Consider the following 5,000-nt stretch of genomic DNA (forward strand, 5'->3'; position numbering starts at 1 on the left):
CGTGTTTTACCACTCTATTTATTACAATCGTTTAAATGTATTATAGAGTTTTAAGTGTTTCACATGTTTTTTAGGCCATTTTATTACTCTTAGTTTTTTAAGTGTGTGTGTGTGTGTGTGTGTGTGTGTGTGTGTGTGTGTGTGTCTTTAATAAATGGATGGTTGGCCTGTCATGTGACTAGACACATGACAGGAAGCAGGAAGTAAAACTGTATAAGAGAGCAGCATGACAAACAAAAGAAAATTCACCAAACTGTTGGATTGAGGAGTTGCTAATTTTAGAGCTCACCTTTCCATTCACCACCTGCAAACTTTGGATTACACTTTCTGTGGATTGTACATACACTGGTGGACACTCACATTGGACACTGGGATTCTTGGACTGTTTTTAGGGTATGGACAAATGAACTGTATTCTTTTAACAGAGTTTACCTAGTTTTATCGTATTGTTTTAAAGTCTTTTATGCGAACCTTGTAAATACACCAAATCTATTTAAACCAATCTTCTTTTATGTCTCGTTCTTTTAACCACTAGTCATCTTTCACAGTTAAATCTGACCCCATTTTAGCCTTGTAACTCGGCTGATAAGGCCGATTGTTACACTTGGATGGGAGACCGCCTGGGAATACCAGGTGCTGTAAGCTTTTGCCTTTTCTTCAGTATTTATATAATATGCTGGCTTTTACGGAGGCTGATCTTTAAATAGCCCACTTTTTGGAGCATCTCTCACTTACGGCCATACCAAGCTGAGAGCGCCCGATCTCGTCTGATCTCGGAAGCTAAGCAGCGTCGGGCCTGGTTAGTACTTGGGTGGGAGACCGCCTGGGAATGCCAGGTGCTGTAAGCTTTTGCCTTTTCTTCACTATTTATATAATATGCTGGCTTTTAGAAAGACGTGTTTTACCGCTCTATTTATTACAATCGTTTAAATGTATTATAGAGTTTTAAGTGTTTCACATGTTTTTTAGGCCATTTTATTACTCTTAGCATTTTAAGTGTGTGTGTGTGTGTGTGTGTGTGTGTGTGTGTGTGTGTGTGTGTGTGTGTGTGTGTGTGTGTGTGTGTGTGTCTTTAATAAATGGATGGTTGGCCTGTCATGTGACTAGACACATGACAGGAAGCAGGAAGTAAAACTGTATAAGAGAGCAGCATGACAAACAAAAGAAAATTCACCAAACTGTTGGATTGAGGAGTTGCTGATTTTAGAGCTCACCTTTCCATTCACCACCTGCAAACTCTAGATTACACTTTCTGTGGATTGTACATACACTGGTGGACACTCACATTGGACACTGGGATTCTTGGACTGTTTTTAGGGTATGGACAAATGAACTGTATTCTTTTAACAGAGTTTACCTAGTTTTATCGTATTGTTTTAAAGTCTTTTATGTGAACCTTGTAAATACACCAAATCTATTTAAACCAATCTTCTTTCATGTCTCATTGTTTTAACCACTAGTCATCTCTCACAGTTAAATCTGACCCCAATTTTGTCTTGTAACTCGGCTGATAAGACCGATTGTTACACTTGGATGGGAGACCGCCAGGGAGTATCAGGTGCTGTAAGCTTTTGCCTTTTCTTCAGTATTTATATAATATGCTGGCTTTTACGGAGGCTGATCTTTAAATAGCCCACTTTTTGGAGCAGCCCTCGCTTATGGCCATACCGCGCTGAGAGCCCCCGATCTCGTCTGATCTCGGAAGCTAAGCAGCGTCGGGCCTTGTTAGTACTTGGATGGGAGACCGCCTGGGAATACCAGGTGCTGTAAGCTTTTGCCTTTTCTTCACTATTTATATAATATGCTGGCTTTTAGAAAAACGTGTTTTACCACTCTATTTATTACAATCGTTTAAATATATTATAGAGTTTTAAGTGTTTCACATGTTTTTTAGGCCATTTTATTACTCTTAGTTTTTTAAGTGTGTGTGTGTGTGTGTGTGTGTGTGTGTGTGTGTGTGTCTTTAATAAATGGATGGTTGGCCTGTCATGTGACTAGACACATGACAGGAAGCAGGAAGTAAAACTGTATAAGACAGCAGCATGACAAACAAAAGAAAATTCACCAAACTGTTGGATTGAGGAGTTGCTAATTTTAGAGCTCACCTTTCCATTCACCACCTGCAAACTTTGGATTACACTTTCTGTGGATTGTACATACACTGGTGGACACTCACATTGGACACTGGGATTCTTGGACTGTTTTTAGGGTATGGACAAATGAACTGTATTCTTTTAACAGAGTTTACCTAGTTTTATCGTATTGTTTTAAAGTCTTTTATGCGAACCTTGTAAATACACCAAATCTATTTAAACCAATCTTCTTTTATGTCTCGTTCTTTTAACCACTAGTCATCTTTCACAGTTAAATCTGACCCCATTTTAGCCTTGTAACTCGGCTGATAAGGCCGATTGTTACACTTGGATGGGAGACCGCCTGGGAATACCAGGTGCTGTAAGCTTTTGCCTTTTCTTCAGTATTTATATAATATGCTGGCTTTTACGGAGGCTGATCTTTAAATAGCCCACTTTTTGGAGCATCTCTCACTTACGGCCATACCAAGCTGAGAGCGCCCGATCTCGTCTGATCTCGGAAGCTAAGCAGCGTTGGGCCTGGTTAGTACTTGGGTGGGAGACCGCCTGGGAATGCCAGGTGCTGTAAGCTTTTGCCTTTTCTTCACTATTTATATAATATGCTGGCTTTTAGAAAGACGTGTTTTACCGCTCTATTTATTACAATCGTTTAAATGTATTATAGAGTTTTAAGTGTTTCACATGTTTTTTAGGCCATTTTATTACTCTTAGCATTTTAAGTGTGTGTGTGTGTGTGTGTGTGTGTGTGTGTCTTTAATAAATTGATGGTTGGCCTGTCATGTGACTAGACACATGACAGGAAGCAGGAAGTAAAACTGTATAAGAGAGCAGCATGACAAACAAAAGAAAATTCACCAAACTGTTGGATTGAGGAGTTGCTGATTTTAGAGCTCACCTTTCCATTCACCACCTGCAAACTCTAGATTACACTTTCTGTGGATTGTACATACACTGGTGGACACTCACATTGGACACTGGGATTCTTGGACTGTTTTTAGGGTATGGACAAATGAACTGTATTCTTTTAACAGAGTTTACCTAGTTTTATCGTATTGTTTTAAAGTCTTTTATGTGAACCTTGTAAATACACCAAATCTATTTAAACCAATCTTCTTTCATGTCTCATTCTTTTAACCACTAGTCATCTCTCACAGTTAAATCTGACCCCAATTTTGTCTTGTAACTCGGCTGATAAGACCGATTGTTACACTTGGATGGGAGACCGCCTGGGAATACCAGGTGCTGTAAGCTTTTGCCTTTTTTCACTATTTATATAATATGCTGGCTTTTACGGAGGCTGATCTTTAAATAGCCCACTTTTTGGAGCAGCCCTCGCTTACGGCCATACCACGCTGAGAGCGCCCGATCTCGTCTGATCTCGGAAGCTAAGCAGCGTAGGGCCTGGTTAGTACTTGGATGGGAGACCGCCTGGGAATACCAGGTGCTGTAAGCTTTTGCCTTTTCTTCACTATTTATATAATATGCTGGCTTTTAGAAAGACGTGTTTTACCACTCTATTTATTACAATCGTTTAAATGTATTATAGAGTTTTAAGTGTTTCACATGTTTTTTAGGCCATTTTATTACTCTTAGTTTTTTAAGTGTGTGTGTGTGTGTGTGTGTCTTTAATAAATGGATGGTTGGCCTGTCATGTGACTAGACACATGACAGGAAGCAGGAAGTAAAACTGTATAAGAGAGCAGTATGACAAACAAAAGAAAATTCACCAAACTGTTGGATTGAGGAGTTGCTAATTTTAGAGCTCACCTTTCCATTCACCACCTGCAAACTTTGGATTACACTTTCTGTGGATTGTACATACACTGGTGGACACTCACATTGGACACTGGGATTCTTGGACTGTTTTTAGGGTATGGACAAATGAACTGTATTCTTTTAACAGAGTTTACCTAGTTTTATCGTATTGTTTTAAAGTCTTTTATGCGAACCTTGTAAATACACCAAATCTATTTAAACCAATCTTCTTTTATGTCTCGTTCTTTTAACCACTAGTCATCTTTCACAGTTAAATCTGACCCCATTTTAGCCTTGTAACTCGGCTGATAAGGCCGATTGTTACACTTGGATGGGAGACCGCCTGGGAATACCAGGTGCTGTAAGCTTTTGCCTTTTCTTCAGTATTTATATAATATGCTGGCTTTTACGGAGGCTGATCTTTAAATAGCCCACTTTTTGGAGCATCTCTCACTTACGGCCATACCAAGCTGAGAGCGCCCGATCTCGTCTGATCTCGGAAGCTAAGCAGCGTCGGGCCTGGTTAGTACTTGGGTGGGAGACCGCCTGGGAATGCCAGGTGCTGTAAGCTTTTGCCTTTTCTTCACTATTTATATAATATGCTGGCTTTTAGAAAGACGTGTTTTACCGCTCTATTTATTACAATCGTTTAAATGTATTATAGAGTTTTAAGTGTTTCACATGTTTTTTAGGCCATTTTATTACTCTTAGCATTTTAAGTGTGTGTGTGTGTGTGTGTGTGTGTGTGTGTGTGTCTTTAATAAATGGATGGTTGGCCTGTCATGTGACTAGACACATGACAGGAAGCAGGAAGTAAAACTGTATAAGAGAGCAGCATGACAAACAAAAGAAAATTCACCAAACTGTTGGATTGAGGAGTTGCTGATTTTAGAGCTCACCTTTCCATTCACCACCTGCAAACTCTAGATTACACTTTCTGTGGATTGTACATACACTGGTGGACACTCACATTGGACACTGGGATTCTTGGACTGTTTTTAGGGTATGGACAAATGAACTGTATTCTTTTAACAGAGTTTACCTAGTTTTATCGTATTGTTTTAAAGTCTTTTATGTGAACCTTGTAAATACACCAAATCTATTTAAACCAATCTTCTTTCATGTCTCATTGTTTTAACCACTAGTCATCTC

The 5,000-nt window shown here is 39.3% G+C and overlaps 5 non-coding genes across 5 annotated transcripts; all 5 read left to right on the forward strand.

Annotated features, from left to right (window-relative positions):
* Window positions 1-729: 729 nt before the first annotated feature.
* On the forward strand, window positions 730-848 carry LOC141326835 (5S ribosomal RNA). The gene has a single exon (XR_012354181.1). It is a non-coding gene; the product is annotated as a 5S ribosomal RNA (ribosomal RNA).
* An 806-nt stretch (window positions 849-1,654) lies between these two features.
* LOC141326793 (5S ribosomal RNA) lies at window positions 1,655-1,773 on the forward strand. The gene has a single exon (XR_012354142.1). It is a non-coding gene; the product is annotated as a 5S ribosomal RNA (ribosomal RNA).
* A 772-nt stretch (window positions 1,774-2,545) lies between these two features.
* Window positions 2,546-2,664, forward strand: LOC141326782 (5S ribosomal RNA). Its single transcript, XR_012354132.1, has one exon. It is a non-coding gene; the product is annotated as a 5S ribosomal RNA (ribosomal RNA).
* Window positions 2,665-3,427: 763 nt separating this feature from the next.
* LOC141327714 (5S ribosomal RNA) lies at window positions 3,428-3,546 on the forward strand. The gene has a single exon (XR_012354992.1). It is a non-coding gene; the product is annotated as a 5S ribosomal RNA (ribosomal RNA).
* A 754-nt stretch (window positions 3,547-4,300) lies between these two features.
* LOC141326836 (5S ribosomal RNA) lies at window positions 4,301-4,419 on the forward strand. Its single transcript, XR_012354182.1, has one exon. It is a non-coding gene; the product is annotated as a 5S ribosomal RNA (ribosomal RNA).
* The last annotated feature ends 581 nt before the right edge of the window (window positions 4,420-5,000 follow it).

This window comes from Garra rufa, chromosome 2 (genome assembly GCF_049309525.1).
Source record: "Garra rufa chromosome 2, GarRuf1.0, whole genome shotgun sequence".
In the NCBI taxonomy this organism is placed as follows: Eukaryota; Metazoa; Chordata; class Actinopteri; order Cypriniformes; family Cyprinidae; genus Garra; species Garra rufa.